We start from the raw sequence: 27069 nt of genomic DNA on the forward strand, positions 1-27069 counted from the left end.
GGAGGGAGGGGAGGTGGGGGAGGGGGATGGGGAAGGGGGAGGGGGAGGGGGGAAGGGGAGGGGGAAAGGGGAGGGGGTAGGGTGGAGGGGGAAGGGGAAGGGGGGAAGGGGAGGATGGAGGGGGGAGGGAGAGGGGGGAGGGAAAGGGGGGGGGAGGGGAGGACGGAGTGGGAGGGGAGGTAACATTACATTACACACACACAAACTGTGTTTTATGTTCAATGGTCTGGCGGCGGGGATGGGACATCACGTGATCGCTCTGAGCGAATCAGCGCGCTGCTCTGCCACAGGCTCAGATTCCGTGTATAATATTCCTCGCTGAAAAAAAATCTATGTGAAACATGCTACTATCTATGCTAAATCATGCTAAATCATGCTAAATGCTAATCATGCTAAAATCTATGCTACTTGCTGTGAGTTTATGGCGATAAGGAACATCACGTGATCGCTCTGAGCGAATCAGCGCACTGCTCTGCCACTGGCTCAGATTCCGTGTATAATATTCCTCACTGAAAAAAAAAATGGATCTAAAGATGAAAGAAAAAAAACCTATGTGGTGTGAATGGCAATGTTCCTCGCTGAAATGTGAAAAAACGCAATCGCTTTTCGCTCTGAATTACGTGCGAACGCGTAACTGTGAGATTATGGCGGCAAGGAACATCCCGTAATCGCTCTGAGCGAATCAGCGCACTGCTCTGCACCGGCTCAGATTCCGTGCATAATATTCCTCGCTGAAATGCGCTGAGGTAAAAATATGGTAAAAAAATATTATGAAATATTTTTTTTTAGGTCGGCCATGTTCTTCCCAGGCTCAATGGCCATGTCTATGCCAAATATCAAGCACGTGAGCCTCTCCGTTTAGGAGTCTATCGGTAACATTACACACACACACACACACACACACACACAAACTGTGTTTTATATATATAGATTAACTGTCTATTATAATCCTTTGACCTACATGAAAATAAAACGTAATGTTCCCCTTTATTATTTATATCACAAGGTTCATTGAAATCCATACTTCCTGTAGTTAAGTTCATGACTTGTTTAGTTTAATAATATGTTATATACATTGAATTAACAAATGACTGTCTTCCCTTTTAATGATAATAATTATCCCATTACACGTCACCATTCAATACATTTTTTCACTATATTTCGGGCAAACACCAGGAACCTTGTACTTACCAAATTCAGTATAGAGTTTCTCCTCAGGATCCAACCTTTGATAAAAAGCAATGCAGATGCCTGCGTTTTGCACCTCTTCAACAAACTGTGCCACTCCAAACTTTCCATATTGATGAAATCCTGCAATTACTCCAATGTAACTCCATCCAAACAATATAGCTAGCTGGGCCAATGCAGAAGATTGATATGCATCACTGGGAATTGTGCGGAAATGTGAAGGAAATCGTTTTTTGTCACTGTAACATTTGCAAGTGAACCAAAAGTCAACCTGAAGAAAGAAAACATGGAGATCCATTTATGAGTGTATTTTTTTCCCTATCCACCAAATTGTTATGAGCGGGGATGGAACAAGTCAAGATATGATGTCAGGATTAAAAGCTAACATGAAATGAATTCAAATTTGTTCATATTTATGTGGAAAATCGTTTAACCTGACTCAGATGCTAATTAATTAACAATCACTTTGTAAAGACAACCAATCAGGATGAACTTGCTTGCAACTTTTAGAAGATTTGAAGAAGAGGATTAAGTGAACTATTGGGGTCACCCGTGGGAATCCCACGGGCATGGAGGTGTATCGTTGCGATCGGTGCAGCGTTTTTGCGGTACCTGGGAAAATAACGTTATGCGGGAGTCCAAACCTGAAAATGCTGGAGACCAAAGCTGAAATTGGAAAAAACAATATAGCCTATTTTACTCCAGGGAGTCCCAGGATTACCCACCCAAAATTTCGTTGCGATTGGTTCAGCCGTTTTTGCGGTACCTGGGAACGGACAGGACAGACAGATGGATTTTAATGTATAATTGTATAATTTAATGTATAATGTATAATGTATAATTTTTTAGTAAGTACCAATAATTGGTACTTACTAAAAAATTATACATCATACATTATACATCAAATTATAATAATTAATATTATAATTATTATAATAATATAATATTATAATAATAATTATAATAATTATTAATATATGTATAATGTAATCACAATTATTGTGATTACATTTTCCACTTTTTATTTTTCTGAAAAGCCCTTCGTATTTTTCCCTGTGTGCAATATTTATTAAGAAATAGAAGAAAAACACGAGGAATGTGGGAGAAATGAGGAAAAAGAAAAGGAAGAAAAACAGAAAAAAGTAAAAAGAACACAAAAAGGAAGGAATAGGTAGAAAAAGAGAATGAGAAAAGAGAAATAGAATAGGACAAGAAAAAGAAAAAGATGAGCCTTTACTTCCTCAAACTGAGAAAGAGACTGTTTCCACATCAAATTCCAATTCCGAACAACTTTTTAACCTAAATTCACCCACCAGTCGAACCTCGAGTAAAATCATGGAAAAATCCAAAGATATTAGCTTTTCCCAAACCTAACCACTTCTTAAAATAATTAACTTAATAATTTAAATAAATAACAAAATAATAATTTAAATAATTAAATAAAATTTTTAAATTTAAATAATTAATTTAAATAAATAATTAAATTAATAAATTAACTTAAATAATTGTTCCACTTTTCTTTCATGCAATCAACCCAAACACATTGTAACAGTTGTACAAACAAACACCAAACAATTATAGCATTAAGTGTCAAAAAAGGAAGAATGCTTTGACAAAGCAAAAATAATTCTTCAATACAAGAAAGAAATTGAAGGAAACAACAATGAAACAATTGCAAGATTGTGATCAGTGAAATATACAAGTCAATTTTACACACCTTTTCCTGAAAGACTCGATAAAGCCATGTCTTTGAAGCCATCGGTCATTGGGTAGGACCAAGTGAAGCTTTATTCACAACCTGATCTGATTGGATATGGGCGGTGGGTTGTAGGGAGAATCACCTGCTTGAATACCAGGGACGTTGTGGCTGATTTTGGCTGCTTTGATTCAGCCATTCAACAACATCATAGTGACGTTATCAGGCTACATGATTTACGAGAGGATGGAGAAACATAGAGGACATTCCTAAGTCTACGGAAGAAAATATACTGAAACGCAAAAGAAACTTACCACCTTTGAAACCTTTAAATATCAACAATAACACTGCGTGTAGTAAATGTGTGAACTTATTTGTGGACAATAGTGTCCTCACTGTCAGACAAAACGGTCACGGATGGTCACTTGAACCTTCAATGGTCACTTCATAGCACAGCTGTTGAACAGCCGTTTTGACTGTCAGTGATTAGCCAAGGGGTACGGGATGATTTTAATGAGCTGCACGTGATGTCTTATATTGGCTTTAAAAAGGCCAGTGCAAAATGGGCATTTCATTCAACATGCCACGATTGTCAAGGGATCAACGGCAGCGTGCCCTGGGCATGCTGCAGGGCGGACTGAGCTACCGTGAGGTGGCACGTCGCCTTGGCTGTTCACACCAGACGATATCGGCCCTGGTGGACAGAGACACCCTCCACAACTCTGCAGATGACAGACCTCGATCAGGGAGGCCAAGAGTCACCACTGCAAGGCAGGACAGGCAGATGGTCCGAAGTCACCTGCGGGATCGATTCCGTCCAGCATCCCGCACTGCGGCAGAAACTCCGGGGCGTGAAAACCCACGTATCTCCAATGATACTGCACGAAGACGACTGCATGACTATGGTCTGACTGCCAGAAGACCATACAGAGGCCCCGTGATGACGGCTGCCCATCGCCACAACCGACAGGGATGGTGCCAGCAGCATCAGCGGTGGACCTTGGTGCAGTGGAACGAGGTCGCTTTCAGCGATGAGTCAAGGTTCTGTGTGGACAGTCCTGATGGGCGTGAGCGTGTCTGGAGAAGAACTGGCGAGCGATATGCCGATTGTTGCGTGCGTCAAGCCAACAGGTGGGGTGGCCCAAGTGTGATGGTGTGGGCCGCCATATCAGGCCGGTACAGGATGCCACTGGTGGTTGTGGATGGGAATCTTAACACCCAGCGGTATGTGGATAATATCCTGCGACCTCATCTGCTGCCATTCCTGCTAGACCACCCAGAACTGAGAACCTTTCAGCATGACAACGCTTGTCCCCATGCTGCTCGCTTTACCACTGCATTTCTCCAAGGCGAGAACATCAACACCATGCAGTCGCCTGCGCTCTCCCCTGACCTGAATCCCATAGAGCACCTGTGGGATGAGCTTGGGAGACGCGTAGTTGGCAGGGCCAGGACACGGGCAGAGCTGCTTCAGACATTGAGGACTGAGTGGGACAGAATCCAGCAGCAATCCATCCAAAGACTGGTAGGCAGTATACGCCGACGATGCACTGCCTGTATCCAAAACAATGGTGGCCACACACGCTATTGAAAGGGGACTGACATTGCACCCTGTGCTGTTCTGTACTGTAGAACAAACTGATGAGATGGTGTATCTTGGTCAAAAACTTGACATGTCATCAATAAAATGCCAATGTTTCAATTAGCAATTGTTGGTTTGTTTTATTTTGAACTGTCACAATTTTATTACATTTCAAACAAGTGGTAAGTTTGTTTTGCTCAGTCCGCCTTGCAGCATGCCCAGGGCACGCTGCCGTTGATCCCTTGACAATCGTGGCATGTTGATTGAAATGCCCATTTTGCACTGGCCTTTTTAAAGCCAATATGAAGACATCACGTGCAGCTCATTAAAATCATCCCGTACCCCTCGGCTAATCACTGACAGTCAAAACCGCTGTTCAACAGCTGTGCTATGAAGTGACCATTGAAGGTTCAAGTGACCATCCATGACCGTTTTGTCTGATAGTGAGGACACTATTGGCCACAAATAAGTTCACACATTTACTGCACGCAGTGTTATTGTTGATATTTAAAGGTTTCAAAGGTGGTAAGTTTCTTTTGCGTTTCAGTATATTTTGTCTCAATGCTGGCAAATCATAAAAGGGCAGTTTTTGACTTTAATCAATTTAGTCGAGTCTGCAGAGTGTCAGATAAGTAGTGACTCATGTGAGACATAAAAAAAATATGTGTGACGTATTGCTTATTGGCAGAAGTATATAAATGGTGGTTACTGCAGGTCCCAGTGGCCTCAAAGATATGGTGTAAACTTTAATATGATATACCGACTTCTATGTATACCGACTTAATATGATCAAAGATCCCTTCCCTTCCCCCCCCCCCCCCCCCTTCCCATGCCTCCTCCCCCCAAGCCCTCTCCCTTCCACACATCTCCCTGCTCTCAAATGTTGTGTTTGTGTGCTTCACCTTCTCTCCCCATCTTGTTTTCCGCTCCCGCTTTTTGTGTGTTTTGTTTGTCTGGTTGATTTGTTTGTGAAGTAAATGTTAGCTCTTTGACGAGCCTCGATTCAGTATACAAAAAAAAACATTAAAAAAAAAAGAAAAAAAAAAATATGATATACCGACATCGTTCCTGGAAGTTCTAGCAGCGGTGTCCATGTGTTCTATACTTCTGCTTTGTGCATTATATTGCAGGATTTACAGATAGTGCTCGATTTTACTAGAATTAGCCATGATTTTGTTGAAAGTTCGAAGAATACTTTGGTAAGTCTGATCAGATGGACTTGAAGTTGTAGGTTGAGGAACAACTTGGTTATAGTTCTCTCCTTGCTCAATGAGGTGAGTCATCTTCAGCAGTTGCACAGCAGGAAATAGAGGTTCATGGACAGACGGTAGACCATTTCGAATGGAAAGTGGTGATATCTCCTTGTACGTGGGAACTGGCCTGGAGTTTTTCTCTTTTTTTTGTATACAAGATCGAGGCTCGTGTAAGAGCTAACATTGATCACAAATACACAAACTGACACATAAAACGTATGATAAAGGGAGCGGTGGACAAGATGGGGAGAGAGGGAAGCACACAAGCACAACATTTGAGAGCAGGGACATCGGGAGATCTGTGGGAGGGAGTTGGCTTGGGGGGAGGGGGGGGTGGGAGAGGTAAAAAAAAAACACATGGACACTGGACACTGTTAACAATAATAAATAATCTTAAGAGGTTACCATTCAATTTCAAAACAAAGTCCCAGAGCATTAACATTACACTCAGCATCTCTTGATTTATTTATTATTTTGATCATAACATGCCATAAAGATCAGTTTACCTCAGGAAGAAAAGAATACACGGAATTCTCACGAATTGCTCCGATGAGTGCTCGAGGTCCACTGTCATCAATTCCAGTTGTTATAAAGTTTGGGCCCAATATTTTTAAAGCAGTTTTCATTTCGCGGGGAATGTAAAAGCAAACATCATGTATTGCATATTTCAGTGTCACATTAGGCAACAGCATCGGGTTATCATTCACTTCTTTTATAGAAAACGCCATGGCCATTACCCATCGAAGGAACCTGACACTTAAACTGTAAAAAACAAATCACGTGAAGGCCATTGATTGAAATTGACTCACCGAAAGTAAATGTAATTATTTCAAATCTGCCTTATACAACACATTCATGAAATAACCCCAAAACAGCAGTAATAGCCATAAAAATCGCATGCAACAAACAGACCTTCATATACAGTGCCTTCAGTAAGTATTCACACCCCTTGACTTTTTTCACATTTTGTTATGTCACAGCCTGAATTTCAAATGGATTAAAGATTATTTTTTTTGTCATTGATCTACACGTAAGACCCCATGATGTCAGTGATCAATATCGAGTGTCATAGCAAAGGGGTTGAATACTTCCTGACTCGACTTTTCAACATTTCATTGTTAATTATTTCGTAAAAAAATAAAAATAATAAAAACTCCACTTTGATATTACGGTTTATTATGTGTAGTGATATGAGTGATATTATTTTTGACAGTGATATTATATTATCGGTGATAATTTTTTTTTCAATTTAATCCATTTTATGTACTGTCCTGTAACACAACAAAATGTGAAAAAGCCAAGGGGTATGAATACTTTGTGAAGGCACCAGTACATAGATAAAAAATAAAGCCGGAAAAACACAACCCAAAAAGTGAAACTTACCTTATGCAGTCATGTATCTCTGGTTTCATTTTAAAGTTTCTAAAATTCAAACGACTGCCGAAATGGACGTTAAAAACTCCAGCAATAAATATCGTTGTTTTGTTTGATTCCCTGTTCTGTGAAATCTGAGTAAGAGGTTCAGCACATGCTCTAAACGTGGATAAAAAACAGCAAATAAAAATCAGAGCCTGTATAATCACCCTCGATATGGATTTCGAAAATGTGAGCTCCATCAGTGAGAAGACTTCACGGGTTCATATCCAACTGCGAAGCGCTCTTCTCGGCACAAGGATGTGCTCTTTTATACATCTATCGATTTAATAAATAAATAAAACATAATATGTCCAAAGTACCCACAGTCAGCAGGGATCGTGCTGCTGACTGGGGATGCCGAAGGCAAACTTGTGTTCATTTGGCAACAATCAAAACTAGTTACTCAATTAATCCATCGATTTCCAAACAAAATTATTATTGGAGAAATTATGTCAATGAATATAATAACATGCATTAAATATGAGCAATGTATCATACAGTCGTGGCCAAAAGGATTCGCACCCTCGCACTTTTTTCAAACAACTCACAATTTTGTTGAAAAATAAGTTGAAATTGACAAAATTATTTGGTCTCCACAATTCTTTATTTCACTGTTAATATTACAGAACCTTTGTTTTCCATTCAGAAATTAATATATCCTTTTAAACCAGAAAAAAAAAATGGCATTGACAAAATTATTGACACCCCAGTCTTAATATTTGGTAGCACAAACTTTGGACAAAATAACTGCAGTCAAGCACTTCCTATAGCCATGAATGAGCTTCCGACACTTCACTACTGGCAGATTGTCCCACACTTCTTGTGCAAACTGCTCCAGTTCTGCCAGATTTGAAGGGTGCCTTCAACCAACTGCTGTTTTCAGATATCCCCACAGGTGTTCAATGGGATTTAGATCTGGACTCATTGTTGGCCTCTTCTGAACAGTCCAGCGTTTTGTCTTGAACCATTCCTGGGTGCTTTTTGAAGGTGTTGGGGTCATTGTCCTGCTGCAAGACCCATGACCTACGACAGAGACCCAGCTTTATGACACTGGGTTGAACATTGCACTCCAAGATGCCTTTGTAATCTCGTAATTTCATGATGCCATGCACACATTCAAGGTACCCAGTGCCAGAGGCAGCACAGCTACCCCAACACATCATTGAACCTCCTCCATGTTTGACTTTAGGGAAGGTGTTCTGTTCTTTGTAGGCTTTATTTTGTTTTCTGTAAAAATAGAGATGATGTGCTTTACCAAAAAGCTAATTTGGTCTTATCTGTCCACAGGATATTCTCCCAGAAGGATTTTGGCTTGTTCAGGTGTGTTTTGGAGAACACTAGTTGGGCTTTCTTATGTCTCTCTCTCAGCAACGGGATCCTCCTGGGTGTCCCACCATAGAACCCCCCTTTTATTGAGTTGGCGACACATGGTGATACTTGAAACTGTTGTACCTTGTGTCTGAAGGTCAGCTTGAATCTGTTGATCAAGATGCTTTCTCCACCATTCGAACAATCCTTTGCTGCAATCTTCGATCAAGTTTTCTCTTGCGGCCACTTACAGGTAGATTGGGTACAGTGCCATGGGCCTTAAACTTCATGATAACATTGCGTACGGTGGACACATGAACATCAAGATCTCTGCAGATGGACTTGTAGCTTTGAGATTGTCCATGCTTGGCTACAATCTTGGGTCTGACATCCTCAGACAATTCTCTAGTTTTCTTTCTTATCTTCATGGCCATTGCAGTACACACAGTGACACAAAACAACAGAATGACTACTTTTCTCTTTTCAAACTGGTTGAATGAGTGATTTTTATATTGCAGGTACCGTATTTTCCGGTGTATCAACCGCGGTTTTTTACCGATCGGAAAACCCTAAAAAAGGGGGTGCGGTTGATACACAGTAACAGAAACATTTGTGCATTGAAAAACTATCATATCAACGGGACGTAATCTTTATATTACTTTGGGATTGCGGGGATACAATGATGAATGATCGTCAATTACGTTACTAAGGTAGGTTCAACGCCGATTACTGCTGCCAGTCAAAATACAAGAAAGTTTGAAGTTTGTAATATTTGATTTTTCTATGCGTGTTTGTGAAAATGTGTACTTTCACTAGTCCTCTTTGAATGACAGATCACATAGTGAATAGAGTGTGCTAAATAAAGACAGGATTAAGTCACAAAACAAAAGCATCAAAATGGTAAACAGGATGTTTAGCATGGGACATTATGACGTACCTATTGTCGAACCAACGCCGCGGTAACCTATTGAAGTCGGCTTTGATGCCGCCGCATGGGCTGGGCGAATGTATAAAACGGAGAGGTCAACGGGGAGTTTCACCATTCGTTCTATCCTGTTCGAGCTATCAAGACCAAGCTTCACCATTCGCTTCTATCCTGACCAAGACCACGAGATGGCACCGTGATCATTCACAGCAGCTTTCAAGCTGCGTGCCTGCAGGTTTGCAGAAGAGTTTAGTAATCGGGCAGCCGGCCGACACTTCGTAATCGACGAGTCTGTCATTAGACGCTGGCGGACTAACAAGCAGACGCTGGAGACGATGCCAAAGAAGAAGAAGGCGATGAGGGGCAAAGCAGCCCAGTGGCCGGCCTTGGAGGAGAGACTGCTAATGTGGGTGAGAGAGAAGCGAGCCGAGGGACACGCCATCGCGACACTAGCGTTGCGACTCCAGGCCCGACTCATCGCCAGGTAAACAGGGGTCAATGACTTCACGGCCAGTACGTCTTGGGCATACAGGTTCATGGGTCGTCATGGCCTTTCCATTCGCCAGCGAACCCACATCGCACAGAGTCTCCCTGATGACATAGCAGAGAAGACTGCTAATTTTCAGAAGTTCGTGATCAAGTTCCGCAAGCAGCACGACTATCCCCTAAGCCGCATCGGCAACGCAGATCAGATGCCGCTGACCTTCGATGTGCCCCGAGGGACCACCATCTCGGCCAAAGGTGACAAGTCGGTGTCCATCACTACAACGGGTCATGAGAATGATCGTTTTACGGTTATGCTAGCATGCACCGCTGATGGGGGAAAGCTGCCGCCGTATATCATCTTCAAGAGGAAGACGCTACCAAAGGATAAATTTCCTCTGGGTGTAATCATTCGTGCCCAGGCCAAGGGGTGGATGTACCAAGCGCTGGTAGTTGACTGGCTCCGCGTCGTGTGGGGGAGACGAGTTGGTGGGCTTTCGCGGCGACGGAGCATGCTCGTCCTCGACGCCTTCCGTTGTCACAAGAAAGAGGAGACCAAGTCAACGCTGAGGGGGCTCAATACTGATCTGGTGATGATCCCGGGTGGCATAACGTCGCTGCTGCAGCCGCTAGACGTTTCAGTCAACAAGCCGTTCAAAGACGGTCTGCGGCGCTGTTGGTCGGAGTGGATGCTGTCGGGAGACAAGACCTTCAGCAAGACTGGGAGGATGAGGAAGGTGGACCTCCTGACAATCTGTAGCTGGATACTGAAAGTCTGGGAGGAGTTGCCGGCAGCCATCATCGAGCGGGCCTTCCTCAAGTGCTGCATATCTAATGCCCTTGATGGCACTCAAGATGACATCATCTGGGAGGATGAAGTGGCAGTGACCGACGATGGAGAAGAGGATAACGACGACGATGATCTCGCCTACCCAGACTCGGATGATGATCTTCGTAATGTCTTCCCTGAAGAAACAGATGACGAGGACTTCTTCGGATTTTAGAGCCTAAACCCAATGGCCCTTTTCCGACGATGGAGAAGAGGATAATGACGACGAGGATCTCGCCTACCCCGACTCGGATTGGACTGAAGAAACGGATGACGAGGACTTCTTCGGATTTTAGAGACTAAACCCAACGGCCCTTTTCAGGGCCCCACATTGGCAAGAGCCAAAACCCAACGGCCCTTTTCAGGGCCCCACATTGGCAAGAAAGAATAATTATAATGATTTTTTAATTCTCTTTCAACTCATTTCATGTATTTTCACTCTTTATCTGTCTTCAGTTTCTCTTTCCTTTCATCATATTTCGCTTTCCATTTTATTTATTTATTCTATTCTCTTTTTTAAATTTTCCTGATTTTTTTTTTCCCTCGAAAATCTGATTTATTTTTATTTTTATTTTTTGAAGTCGAAAATCGGGGGTGCGGGTGATACACGGGTGCGGTTGATACACCGGAAAATACGGTACCTGCAACTCATCATATGCGAGTTCAATTCCAAGGTAAAGGAGAATCACTTGCACAAAATCTATTTATCTATCTATAATTCCAGTAATCTCTGTTTGTACGTTTGTACGTTTGTACGTCTGTACGTCTGTTTGTCTGTGACCGCTGTTTCTCGACAACCACGGGTCCGATATACTTTTAACTTGCCAGGTATATTGCTGGGGACCCGAGGATGTGCCTTTTCAAGGTTTCATATTAATCGGACAATTACTTACCGAGCTATGTCCAAAAAACGATTCAACCAATCAGAGAGCAGCGAACGATCGCGTGTGCCGAACGTGGAGGACACACTCTGCCTCGGATGGCACATTTGAGAGCGTATTCATTTATTTCACGTTTGCAAACTATGTTGGCGTTAAACTATGTTTTAAAACTAATAAAACCGAATTTGCGATTCATTCGCTTTTCTATCTATAATTCCAGTAATCTCTGTTTGTACGTTTGTACGTTTGTACGTCTGTACGTCTGTACGTCTGTTTGTCTGTGACCGCTGTTTCTCGACAACCACGGGTCCGATATACTTTTAACTTGCCAGGTATATTGCTGGGGACCCGAGGATGTGCCTTTTCAAGGTTTCATATTAATCGGACAATTACTTACCGAGCTATGTCCAAAAAACGATTCAACCAATCAGAGAGCAGCGAACGATCGCGTGTGCCGAACGTGGAGGACACACTCTGTCTCGGATGGCACATTTGAGAGCGTATTCATTTATTTCACGTTTGCAAACTATGTTGGCGTTAAACTATGTTTTAAAACTAATAAAACCGAATTTGCGATTCATTCGCTTTCCTGCGCGTTTGTGCACGCGATCGCGATTTCTTTACCAAACTCCGGAAGCCGTTCGCTTTGGACCAAACCATTGCATGTAAATAGACGGGGGGGATTGTCACCGTACTCGCAAGCCGTTCGCTTTGGACCAAACCATTTCATGTAAATAGAGGGGGGGGGGGATATAATTTTAGATATAGATATAGTACGGGCAATGCCCTAGTTCCTCATAATTTCCAAAAAGGTGCCAATAATATTGTCCGGGCCATTTTAGTATTTTTTTTTTTTTTGTATACAACATCGAGGCTCGTGAAAGAGCTAACATTAATCACACAAAAAGACAAACTGACACAAAAATACAAAAAACAAGGGGAGCGGCAGACAAGATGGGGAGAGAGGGGGAAGGACACAAACACAACATTTGAGAGCAGGGACATCGGGAGGACTTGGGGGGAGGTGGGAGAGGAATAAAACATATGAACACTGCAAGGACTCTGGGGTGAATTACCGGGGGTAGAAAAGATCAAGGTTTTCGATGGGGGAAGATAAGAGATGGTGGTGAACAGCTGTTTTAAAGACCTGGAGGGAGGAGTGGGATTGAAGAGAGTGTGGGAGTTTGTTCCAGAGGCGGGAGAAAAGGGGAATGAAAGAGTGAAGGTGAGCAGAGAGCCTAGATTTTGGCAGTTTAACCATTAGAGGGTTGCAGGCAGATCTTGTGCGACCTGAAGGAATATTGGGGGGACAGAGCACACAGAGAGCTGGGGGAGCAAGGCCGGAGAGGAGTCGGTAGAAGACTTCTGTGTGAAATTCGGTAGAAGACTTCTGTGTGATTTTTGTGTGAAATAAGCTAAGATTTAGTAGTTTTTTCAGCTTTTTTATGCCTCCGCCGACAAAGTCGCCGGAGGCATTATGTTTTCGGGTTGTCCATTTGTCCGTCCGTACACTTCCGTACAGGCTAAACCTCGTTATTCTCAGCAACCATATTTCCGATTGAGACGAAACGTTCATGCTTGGAGTTTATTGCATCATCTTAAAACTTCATCGTTCTGTAAAAATCTACAGATAAATATGAGACTTTTGCAGAAAACAGAACAAATCACATCAGAATCATTACTGTTTATTGTGAAGGTGCAAGTTGCTGATTCGTCGTCATGTAATATATTTTGGGAAGAAAAATACATCCCAGAGTGGTATAAACTGTAGCAAGAATTGCAAAAATTTCTGTAACAACAACAATTTTCCCTTTCGTGGTGAGATATGCGGGAACAAATGAAAATAATATCAAAATGAAAACCAACATGCTGTAAGTTATAAACCTAATCTCCATGGATATTCCATTTGCATTATTTATTTTTATAACCAATAACAAACAAGTACTAATCAGCACATCCAGGTAAATCAAGGAACAAAGGGCCCACAATCGTGATTCTTCCTTACACTCCACAACAACGATTCCAGGATAAACGTCTGTGTTTCTGTGAACCTGAATGGTTGAAAAGTTGATCCACATGATGGTAATAAATAGCTGAGGTATGACACTCAATACCATCACAATTCCTCCTTGCTGAGAAAGTAATATCAAGATTCGAGCTTGAGAGGATTTTTCTGAAATACAACAAACAAGGAGAAAAAGACACAAAATGTCATAGCCGCCATGGTTTTAGTAATTTTTGCTGTGCAGATTTAAAGGCTGCCAGTCGGCCATCTTTGTTCGGATTACAAAACAAAATTTCTACATATGTATGCTCTCATGTATTGCCTTTGTGCCAAGTTTGAACAAAATCGGTCCACGCATGTCAATAAATGGTTGTGAACCAAGGGAGTCATATGGGAACAAATAAAATCCCATCGTTCCCGTCATGCTCCAACAGCATGTCTTCCACCAACACTACCTCTTGATCAACACAGAATACTCTGCCCAACTTTGTCTGAAGCAGAAAATATATGCTTAGTTAATGGGCCTGTCGAGCCCTGTGCCTCTTAGAAAGTTGAAGTTTTGTCCAAATACAAATTAACTTGTGTTATGTCGAACATTCAGGACTTTGCGATGGAGTTTATACTCGACAATATCTAAGTATCATGGACAATGGGCATTAAACACTTGTGGACCAAAGAAAATGGGAGACTATTATTTTATATAAGCAAATACATCCCATCGCTTTGCTGATGTGGATATTGACAAGTGTGGGGGTTGGGGGGGTGAGGAAAGAAGAGAGGGGAGCAAGGATGAGGGCAAGGAACGATGGAGAGAGGAGTGGGGAGAGAGAGGAGGGAGGGGAGCGAAGAGGGGTGGGGAGTGAGGATGAGGGCAAGGAACGGTGGAGAGAGGAGTGGGGAGAGAGAGGAGGGAGGGGAGCGAAGAGGGGTGGGGGTGAGGGGGATTGCTTGGAAACTATATTGCATTGTTTGGAAACATCAGAGGAGAAGCAATTTCTGGCTTGGCAATCGATTGGCGATGAAAACATCGATTCGTAGGTATGAAGATCAGCAATCAGCAATGTATACAGTGATTCGTAGGTATGAACATCAGCAATCAGCAATGTATACAGCGCTTCGTAGGTATGAACATCAGCAATCAGCAATGTATACAGCGATTCGTAGGTATGAACATCAGCAATCAGCAATGTATACAGCGATTCGTAGGTATGAACATCAGCAATCAGCAATGTATACAGCGATTCGTAGGTATGAACATCAGCAATCAGCAATGTATACAGCGATTCGTAGGTATGAACATCAGCAATCAGCAATGTATACAGCGATTCGTAGGTATGAACATCAGCAATCAGCAATGTATACAGTGCTTCGTAGGTATGAACATCAGCAATCAGCAATGTATACAGCGATTCGTAGGTATGAACATCAGCAATCAGCAATGTATACAGCGATTCGTAGGTATGAACATCAGCAATCAGCAATGTATACAGCGCTTCGTAGGTATGAACATCAGCAATCAGCAATGTATACAGCGCTTCGTAGGTATGAACATCAGCAATCAGCAATGTATACAGCGCTTCGTAGGTATGAACATCAGCAATCAGCAATGTATACAGCGCTTCGTAGGTATGAACATCAGCAATCAGCAATGTATACAGCGCTTCGTAGGTATGAACATCAGCAATCAGCAATGTATACAGCGCTTCGTAGGTATGAACATCAGCAATCAGCAATGTATACAGCGCTTCGTAGGTATGAACATCAGCAATCAGCAATGTATACAGCGATTCGTAGGTATGAAACGATATCATGCAGACACTGTTACGACCCACAGTACTTCAAGGCAAGGCATTTTTGATTCGGCCGATCGGATTAAGCCCCCTGAGAGGTGAACTTGGGTTGATCATGGGTATTGGGTAATGCCTGTTTTTGTTGTGATTTAATAACGCCGTTAATTATCTTCAAATGGGATTTTCCCTTGGTATGCATTTAAAGTTTTGGGCCATAAGGTTTCGTGATTTTGAAGTTATGGAGGAGACACACAAACACTGACATTTATAATTACAGATGCAACACAAAGACATTTGGAAAAAATGGAGAAATTGGCACAAGGTATGAGATTCTACTACGCACAGTATATTGTGGTGGACACGAAAGCTCAATGGCGTGATCGCATCATTCCGCGCACCGAGTGGGCGTCGGCCACGCCCGAGGGGTAGGCGTGGCCTCGGGATATATACGGGGCGCGCAGCCCCGAGCACTCCAGTGCTACAGTAGGGCTCTTTCAATAAAGACTCTTTTGATTTACCGCGTTGTCCGCTTCCTCCTTGGTAAGCAAGTAGCGCGCGTAGCACCGCGCTTCATTATATCAAATCGGCAGACTCATTTGATCCTAGAATTCTGAGATAAAAAGAGCTTACAATCTAATTAAAATAGACAAACCAAAACATGTTCAAAGATGGACAATAAAATGGTTACTAGCCTGCCAGGTATCATACAATACCTTGTAGTGGGGCGGCTTAGCCCAAATATTCAAAAGAATTGTGCATTTTGTGATACAAGCACCAAATTTGGCACAAATGTACATTAATATGTTGCGAACATTTTCAGATATTGGGCCACTTGAAATTCTCTCTTTATGTCCGCCATATTGGATTTCAAAATGGCCTCCACTTGAAATCAACATTTGCTATTATCTCTGGACGTAATGCAGCTATTGACTTGATTCTGGTATCTAAATGTATGTTTTTGGGGGCAAGGAATCCAATGGTACCAATTTCAACTTAATATTATCTATAACAGTCTGTTATATAATTTTATTTGGAAATTATCTAGGCAATTATTGGATTCAACACAATACTTTGAAAAGAATGTCTTAGTTCTGTAAATATAAAGAAATAAAAAACTATACTAAATCACTAGTAACAACTCAGACAAGCTCATATATACTGGCAGTCTAAAATATAAATTCATATCCCATTAGGAAACAAAGTGACCCATTCATTTGTGTTTTTCATATGCATATTTTATGTAACATTACATTCATATTGTCAATAAATACCAAACATGCATAATCCCCTTTTCCTAGACCCTTTAAGCCATCTTTTGTGTTTCTAGAGTACAGAAATTTCTTGTATAGGCTTCCATCTGTCTTGTTTCCTTAACAATGCACTGTAGCATGTCTTTAACAATGTTTACAAACATGACTCCACTACATGTCTTTAATCACAGCCCTGACCCAAATAAAAGAGTAGAGAGGCTGCATGTGTGTTGACCCACATCAACTGTGTTCTTTGTGTGTGGCTGTGTTTAAATCACCTTGTGACTCCACATAAATGAGTTAATTACATACAATCTGGGCTCAGCTAGACAACAGTGTGTGGTCAGCAATGAAGACGAGAGTCTGAATTACATGTATGCAAAAGACCTTGTGAACCAGTGAAGCAAATACACGGGTAAGCATGAATTAAATCTAGGGCATGATATAATTTCCATGATGTTTACCTCTACACTCAATGGTGGAAGGAGGTAATGTTTTGATCCCAGCTTGTCTGTATGTCTGTTTGTCTGTTAGTCCACAAAATTCCAGACAAAGCTTGTAGTAGTGGTAGTTGTAGTGGTAGTGGTGATAACAGAAATTGTTATATAGAACTGAACTTATATTATTATTATATGCAGAAAATAACTTCATTTCTATATGCCCTGCAGTGGACAGGTTAATTGGTTTATGCACTGAAGGGGTCACCCTGGTGTGCACTGCTGTGTTCTGCCTCACTGAGTTGTTCAGGTATGATGTACTCAGCACAAGCTTACCTGATACACATGTGTGCTGGCTAAAACCACTTGTCTGGTGGGCACGACAGAGGCAGGTTGTCTAATAGCCAACCTGGTCTTACTTTTTTGGGGTTTATCTGAAATTCTTACTATAAGGCTTTAAATTAGAAATGTTTTAGATAAAGTAGTATTTTGAGTGAAGTGTGTATTCCACACTGACAGTTTTGACATGTTCTGAATTTAACACGAAGGCTGTAATTAACAGAACGGGATATGTCTGGAAAATGTACTGTCCAACCTAATAAGAGTTTAGACTGATTTATATTTAAATCTTGGCTGTGTAAATATTGTAAGAATTTATGAATTCAAATGTTTTGTAAATATTCAATAAATTTGGGAATATTTTTTAACTAAAGAATCTCATGTGATTTTATTTCTCTTCTTGCCTCCGGTATGGGTGAAAATTTAATTCCGGCATAATCTCACAAAACTAATTCCCTAAGTGTGCCAAGCTAAATGCTCTACGATATAGAGGAATTATCCTCCTCTCCATTAGTATGGCGGAGGAAACCCCTCTATTATATATATAACAAAATGTTAACATTATATCATTGTATCGTTGCAGATTCAGAAGACAGTTCCACCATGTCCAAGAGCTTCAGACTAGCTGATGTTGAGCGAACTTCACCATCAACATCACAGCACCTCACCACAACTGACTGGAAGTTATGCCTTATATGTCAAGAGGACAAGACGGAGACACTGACCAAACCTGACCAATCAAAGAGAAAAGACATTGGGAGTGGGTGCAGTTCACTCGCAGAGAACTTGGTCAAATTCAGTGAACTTGGAGAGCTTCCAGGATCATTTCACCTGGAAAGACTCGATGATGGTCATGGCATTGAAGCTGCGATGGTTGCACACGGTGCAAAATATCATCAGACATGCAGGCTCCAGTACAACAACACCAAACTGCAGAGAGCACAAAAGAGAGCACTCAAGAAAGAATGTGAGAGCGATGAGGAACAAGCTGCATGCAAACGCACCAGGTTACATTCACGCTCATCGAGTACAGAGAAGAAGGTCCCAGAAAATTGTTTCTTCTGTGAACAACCTGCTGGGGCTGACAGTCTTCGGAAAGCTGCAACATTCCAAATGGACAAACGGGTGCGTGCCTGTGCAACCCTTCTTGGTGATACAGAACTGCTGGGCCGTCTCAGTGGTGGGGACATGATAGCGTTGGACGCCCAGTATCACCCACGGTGCTTGATAGGACTTTACAATCGCACAAGAAAGGCCCAGTCAACAGGATCACAGGACACAAAACAAGAGCGAGCAATGTCGGCAGTTGTCTTCGCTGAACTCGTCCTCTACATTGAAGAAACCAGACAAGATGAGGAGACGGCACCAGTATTCAGATTGGCTGACCTTGTCCAGCTCTATCAGTCCAGAATGGAACAGCTAGGAGTCCAGCTCGACACGAGAGTCCACTCCACACGACTGAAACAGAGACTGTTGGCTCAGTTTCCTGACATGCGGGCACACACCAAGGGGAGAGACATCCTGATGGCATTTGAAGAAGATGTCGGTGCTGCTCTTGCCAAAGCCTGCGAGCTGGACAGTGATAGTGATGCAGTCCATCTTGCCCATGCTGCACAGATTGTTCGCCGTCACATGTTTGGAGAAGCCAAGCCCTTCACAGGATTCCCTGAAGTATGTCAAGAAGAATCTGTGCCACCGTTGCTGCTTGCCCTAGTCAGTATGATCCTAGAGGGACCCAGCATCAAGGAACAGATGGCAGACACTAACCCTGCAGCAATTGCCACAGCTCAGATACTGAAGTTCAACAGCATCAAACACAAGCGAACACGTGGCACCACATCATCCACCAGTGTCAGGCACAGTGTTGCACAGGAGACCCCACTTCCAATATACATAGGGATGATGCTGCATGCTCATACATGCAAGAAGGAATTGGTCGACAGACTGTCACACCTTGGCCTGAGCATCTCCTATGATAGAGTGCTCCAGCTCTCAGCACAGATGGGCAACAGTGTCTGCCAACAGTTTCACAGAGAACGAGTGGTCTGCCCTCCGAAGATGCGTGGCAAAGTGTTTACAACTGCCGCTGTAGACAACATAGATCACAACCCCAGTGCAACAACATCAAAGGACACCTTCCATGGTACCGCTATCTCCCTCATGCAACATCCTTCTTACACTGGTGAAGGAGTGGATCGGAGTATCGTCATTGTTGGAGGATCTGGGGATGCACGGTCCAAGACAGTCGCCCCCTTGCCGCACTACTACACTGATGTACCCCCTGTCACTAGCAGCATCAAGAAGTCGCCTGTCCCAGCTGCTAAAGTGGCGTCATTGACCAGAGGAGACTTCAAACAGCAGACTGATGAAGAATACCAATGGCTAGGCAATGCAAAGCGAGTCCTGGAAGACAACACTGGTACAGTGGACAATGACAACACATCTTGGGCTGCATTTGTGCAGCTCATCCCTCCAACGAAGGCAGCTCTGGAGGAACATGTCAAGAGGGCAGTGTATCAAGGTGGACATGTGTGGGGTCAGATACTGCTGCCAGCACCAGAGCTCCCTCCACCAACCAACTGGGGTTGGTCAAGGACTGGAGAAGGACAGTACACACCTTACTGGACCAGGCTAACTGAGGCAGCTCACAGCTGCATTGAGCTGGTTTCTTGCAAGTGCAAGAAAGGGTGTGTGAGGCGCTGCAAGTGCAAAAAGGCTGCCCTTCAGTGCACAGCCCTCTGTGTGTGTGAAGGGGACTGCACATGACGATGAGTCAACAACATACATGTACTTGTGGCAATGCTGAACTTGTTAACATGACACTGTTTATGTACACGTATCTTCAGTACCGGTATATACCTAGCCTCAGATACCAGTACACCTAGCCTCAAATACTAGACCATGTAGCATGTCAGTATTATACCTAAGACATTTACAGAACTAAAACATTCTTTTCAAAGTATTGTGTTGAATCCAATATTTGCCTAGATAATTTCCAAATAAAATTATATAACAGACTGTGATAGATAATATTAAGTTGAAATTGGTACCATTGGATTCCTTGCCCCCAAAAACATACATTTAGATACCAGAATCAAGTCAATAGCTGCATTACGTCCAGAGATAATAGCAAATGTAGATTTCAAGTGGCGGCCATTTTGAAATCCAATATGGCGGACATAAAGAGAGAATTTCAAGTGGCCCAATATCTGAAAATGTTCGCAACATATTAATGTACATTTGTGCCAAATTTGGTGCTTGTATCACAAAATGCACAACAGGTTTGCTATGCTGCTACACTATTGGGTGCTGCGTAGAAGTTAAATTTACATTTAGACACACACACACACATACACACACTTTGTGAAATACACTGCATGACCAAAAGTATGTGGACACCCGAACACCACCCATCTCATTCCAAAATCATGGGCATCAATATGGAGTTGGTCCCCCCTTTGCTGCTATAACAGCCTCCACTTTTCTGGAAAGGTTTTCCACGAGATGTTGGAACATTGCTGCGGGGATTTGCCTCCATTCAGCCACAAGCGCATTAGTGAGGTCGGGCACTGATGTTGGGCGATTCGGCCTGGCTCGCAGTCGGCATTCCTATTCATCCCAAAGATGTTCGATTGGGTTGAGGTCAGGGCTCTTTGACAGGGCAAACCCAATACAAGGAAAAACTAACATTTTTTCCAGTCAAGGTTTTCTCAGTGGATTCATCATCCTGAACCCATACCATTTGATATTAGCTTGGGGGCCACCCAGAATTTTGCCTCAAATTCAAGTTGGCCGCCAAAATTACCTTTAGGAGATTTATACTGCCTCGTAGTGTTTCCTGTCAAGGTTTTTTCAGTGGTTCTGTCATCCTGAACATATATCCTTTGAGGTTAGCTTGGAAGCCACCCAGGAGTTGGCCGAAAAACCAAGATGGCCGCCAAAAACAAAATGGCTGCCAAAATTAAATTAATAATGTTTATACTGCCTTATAGTTTTTCCTGTCAAAGATTTTTCAGCAGTTCCGGCATACTGGACCGATAGCCTTTAAAATTAGCTTAAGGGCCACCTAGGATTTGACCTCAAATCCAATATGGCCGCCAAAATGGCCGTCAAAATCATCTTAATTATATTCAAACTACCTCTTAGGTTTTCCTGTCAAAGTTTTCTCAGTGGTTCCGCCATTCCAAACCTATCTCCTTTGTTATTAGATTGGAGGGCACCCAGGATTTGGCCTCAAATGCAAGATGACCACGAAAATCCAAAATGGCCGCAAAAATTACCTCAAAATTGATATTTCTTATTATTTGTCCCCCAGAATGTTCCGTTCTTGGAAAGCAGGGTTTAGGGGCTGTGCAATAATTATGGGACCTGGGGGAGGGAGAAATTTCTGGATGGTGTGCCAAAAAAATGCTTGATCCCCTCGCGACGCGAAGACCTTCTTTAGAACCTGCATGTATGCTGGAAGTGAACATGAAGAGTTTGTGAGAACAAGGATCAGGATGTACGACAAGCAGAAAGTGAAATCCAGTTCAAGTATCTTACCAGATGAGAGTAGCACCAATGAACACCACAAGAAAGGCGATTTACAAGCTTTCATCTGGTATGGGCCTTTCACAATTATTGGAATCTCCCGCGATGAAGCTATCTTTGAGGGCCTTTCACTCACTCACCGCAGGCAGGTAGGTGGTCTTTCTGTCTTCTACCGACTCCTCTCCGGCCTTGCACCCCCAGCTCTCTCTCTGCTCTGTCCCCCAAATATTCCTACAGGTCGCACAAGATCTGCCAGCAACCCTCTGATGGTTAAACTGCCGAAATCTCAGCTCTCTGCTCACCTTCACTCTTTCATTCCTCTTTTCTCCCGCCTCTGGAACAAACTCCCTCACTCCCTTCAATCCCACTCCTCCATCCAGGTCTTTAAAACAGCTGTTCACCACCATCTCTTATCTTCCCCCATCCAAAACCTTGATCTTTTCTACCCCCGGTAATTCACCCCAGATCCACCTTGTTTGAAATTCCAACTTCTTTCCTGGAAGTCCTGGCAGTGTCCATATGTTTTATACCTCTCCCACCGCCCCCTTCCCATGCCCCCCCCCCCAAAGCCCTCGCCCTCTCTCAGATCTCTCGATGTCTCCATGTCTCTCGGTCCCTGCTCTCAAATGTTGTGTTTGTGTCCTTCCCCCTCTCTCCCCATCTTGTCTACCGCTCCCGATGTTATATGTTTTATGTGTCGGTTTGTCTTTCTGTGTGATTAATGTTCGCTCTTTCACGAGCCTCGATCTTGTATACAAAAAAACAAAGAAAAAAAGAAAGAAAAAAAATCATTTCCGATCATACAGGTGACATTATTTATGATGCAGACACAGAAGATACGGGAGACACGGCCCAGCCCCCAAAGAAGAAGAGAAGAACGAGACCCAGCCATAGTGAGGACAAAGGAGACGACAGCACAGGAGGGGACGAGAGTACTGGAAGTGACAGCGACAGCATTGAAGAGCAGTCGGCTACCTCTTCTGGCAGTATTGGAGCAGTCCACTCATCTGACTTGCAGACGGACAGTGACTTGGATAATAGCGAATGAACATTAACTCTGGACTTGCAGTTCTATCTTAATTATGTGTTTGTATCGCCCATTTTGTTGGTGAATTGAACTGTAGGATGACCAGAAAATGCGGTTAATATTATCTCAATTTACATTTTGTGGCCTGTTTTGAGTGAGAATGTCATATTTACATGATAATAAAGCTCTCTTGGGTACTCTAGACCCCAAAATCAATTTCCGGTACTATTATAAACCTCATATTAGGTACAAAATGTTAATGTAACAGGAAAAAGAACCCTTATTAATTCAATTTTGAGGTAATTTTTGCGGCCATTTTGGATTTTCGTGGCCATCTTGCATTTGAGGCCAAATCCTAGGTGCCCTCCAAGCTAATAACAAAGGACATAGATTTGGAATGGCGGAACCACTGAGAAAACTTTGACAGGAAAACCTAAGAGGTAGTTTGAATATAATTAAGATGATTTTGACGGCCATTTTGGCTGCCATCTTGGATTTGAGGTCAAATCCTGGGTGGCCATCAAGCTAATTTTAAAGGCTATAGGTCCAGTATGCCGGAACTGCTGAGAAAAATTTGACAGGAAAAACTATAAGGCAGTATAAACATAATTAATTTAATTTTGGCAGCCATTTTGATATTTGGCGGCCATCTTGGATTTTAGGCCAACTCCTGGGTGGCTCCCAAGCTAATCTCAAAGGATATATGTTCAGGATGACAGAACCACTGAAAAAGCCTTGACAGGAAACACTACGAGGCAGTATAAATCTCTTAAAGGTAATTTTGGCGGCCATTTTGGATTTTGGCCGCCATCTTGAATTCGAGGCAAAATTCTGGGTGGCCCCCAAGCTAATATCAAATGGTATGGGTTCAGGATGATGAATCCACTGAGAATTCTTGACTGGAAAAAGTGTTAGTTTTTCCTTGCGTTTGCCCTGTCTATCTGTGGAGGCCAGTCAATTTCTTCCACACCAACCTCGACAAACCATTTCTGTATGGACCTCGTTTTGTGCACGGGGGCATTGTCATGCTGAAACAGGAAAGGGCCTTCCCCAAACTGTGGCCACAACGTTGGAAGCACACAATCTTCGAGAATGTCATTGTATGCTGTAGCGTTAAGATTTCCCTTCAATGGAACTAAGGGGCCTAGCCAGAATCATGAAAAACAGCCTTGGACCATTATTTCTCCTCAACCAAACTTTACAGTTGGCACTATGCATTCGGGCAGGTAGCCTTCTCCTAGCATTCGCCAAACCCAGACTTGTCTGTTGGACTGCCAGATGGTGAAGCATGGTTCATCACTCCAGAGAACGTGTTTCCACTGCTCCAGAGTCCAATGGCAGCGACATTTGCACCACTCCAGCCAACGCTTGGCATTGCACATTTTGATCTTAGGCTTGTGTGCGGCTGCTCAGCCATGGAAACCCGTTTCATGAAGCTCCCGATGAAGAGTTGTTGTGCTGACATTGCTTCCAGAGGCAGTTTGCAACTCAGTAGTAGGTGTTACAACCGAAGACAGACGATTTTTACACGCAACTCGCTTCAACACTCGGCGGTCCCGTTATGTGATCTTGTGTGGCCTATCACTTTCGGCTGAGCTGTTGTTGCTCCTAGACCTTTCCACTTCACAATAACAGCACTTACAGTTGATCGGGGCAGCTCCAGCAGGGCAGAAATTTGACAAACTGACTTGTTGGAAAGGTGGCATCCTATGACGGTGCCATGTTGAAAGTCACTGAGCTCTTTGGTACAGCCCATTCTACTGCCAATGTTTGTCTATGGAGATTGCTTGGCTGTGTGCTTGATTATATATACCTGTCAGTAATGGGTGTGGCTGTAACAGCCGAATCCACTAATTAAAAGGGGTGTCTGCATACTTTTGGTCATGTAGTGTATATTTTATGCTTGCATTAATATACAGATACACATACACAAACACATACAAGGTCAAATGTTTTATTGGGAACATTGAACTATTAGATGCGAGGATGTTACAAAATAAAATATAATTCAAGTGGTTAATCATCTGCTTAGAATTATAATGCAGTAAAAACTATAGTGTTAAAGTTAATTCTGCTTAGTCCAGTGTTGAAAGCAACCCTCTTCGTCCACCTCGACGGTCAATATGTAGAGTTGATGACGAAGTGAAGGACACCGGCTTTCCCACGAGACATGAACTTTTGAAGCATTTGTTAAGGGACACATTGAACAAATTTATGGCCACAAGCCTTTTGTATTGGATTTTGGAATGCAAACATCTCGCAGGGGCCATGTTGTTTTATGCTTTATGATTTATGATTGATTTATGTGATCTTTATGATTTATGCTTTATGATTCATATGAACTGTTTGCATTTTTCATACAAGGTCAATTAATTAATTAAGAGGCCTGGCGTCAGAAGGTCTGAAATCCAAAACATTCCTCTTTGGCATGCTGGACTATGTGCCTTTGGCCTTGAGCGATGTAACCAAACCGTGTGCTTGAGTGTATATAAGAAGCTTAACTGGAGTATCCAGTTAGAAAGATTCCTACGGCAGATACCTTAATTGGCAAGATTTAACAAATATATTATAATATTGTTGTGGATTTGAGAATGGTGTTGTGTTTTTTTAAATTATCGTTGTAAGTGTAATGAAGCTTGTGTAAAAATCACCCTCCGTGTTGTGTGTAAAGGTCAAAGGTCGTCCCTTAGTTAGGCCATATACAATCACGTAGCAAATCATAGATCTCCCTGTTCAGTAGTTATCTCCTTATTATGTGTATTAGTTTAAGGCTCTGTTCCCACTAGTTGACACTGCATTGCACCGAATTGACATAAGATAGATCCCTCCGAAGCCCCCATGGCATCTTCGAAGTGCCAGTAACTTTGGGTGGGGTTATTGGCACCACCTTCACCCCAAACTCCATTACGCATGCGGTCAAGTTGGGGAAGAAAGGCGTGTCTCCGACGATCGTCATCAGAGGTGGAGCGAAAGAGCCCGTGCCAGCCAACCGGCACTGCAGTGAGCGGCCCGGTAGGCGTGCCCTGGTAGCCCGCGGCTTGATCTCGGGGAGGGCAATAAAAAGGGTGACGGAGGGACTGCTAAAAGAGATGAGCGAGGAGGGCGCACGGAGCAGTCAGTGAAGGAGGAGCTGAAAGTTGAGCTTTGACGTGCAGTTTTCGACCGGCTGTGGCGAAGCAACGCGACCGTGTGACCCAGATTGCGGAGGATCGGCGGCCGCTCACCTCGAGCATTGCCGTTTACGCGGACCGGACCCGCATCCTCCCCGCCTTGTGATCCCGCCTCGTCCGTCCAGCCATCCCTCTGGTGTGAGCTGAACCTTCTTCCCTTCCCAGCCATTCGTGCCTGCCTTCATTTCCCATTCGTGTGAGTCTGTCTTTGTTTGTTCTGTCCTGGGTTTTTAAGTAAGACTGCCATAGGTAAGCTAGCGTTGCACTGTGTCCTTCTGGTCCATCCCTCTTTCTGTAATTATTTTCTTATTCTTCCTTCTTCCGTGGTTTATTTGATTGTGTAAATAGTAATTGTAAATAAATCATATTTGTATTTCCCACCTTTGTTCTGCTTCTTCTTCACATTCGGTCGTTTTAGAGATTTCCCCATTGAAAACCTGTGGCGCGATTTTGGCCAACGTTCAAGAATCGGGTCTAGTCCTTGTTAATAGTTCGTGCCGCGGTTGCTAAAACCGCTCGGCAATTAACATCTGTCCGCGGTACGAACGGGGCTGCGCACCTGCCTTTCCGGAGGTAGCTGTGCAGCGTCAGGAGCGGAGACGGCCAGTGAAAATAGAAGGGGGGATTAACCCCCCCTCCCCCTAAGGGGAGTGCCATACTCCATTTTCCGTAAAAATATATTCTTTCTTTCTTTCTTTCTTTCTTTCGCTGTCTTTCTTTCTTTCTCTGTCTTTCTTTCTTTCTCTGTCTTTCTTTCTTTCTCTGTCTTTCTTTCTTTCTTTCTCTGTCTTTCTTTATTTCTTTCTCTCTCTTTCTTTCTTCCTTTCTCTGTCTTTCTTTCTTTCTTTCTCTGTCTTTCTTTCTTTCTTTCTTTCTCTGTCTTTCTTTCTTTCTTTCTCTGTCTTTCTTTCTTTCTCTGTCTTTCTTTCTTTCTCTGTCTTTCTTTCTTTCTTTCTCTGT

Source organism: Myxine glutinosa, chromosome 3, assembly GCF_964187855.1.
Source record: "Myxine glutinosa chromosome 3, kmMyxGlut1.1, whole genome shotgun sequence".
NCBI lineage: Eukaryota > Metazoa > Chordata > Myxini > Myxiniformes > Myxinidae > Myxine > Myxine glutinosa.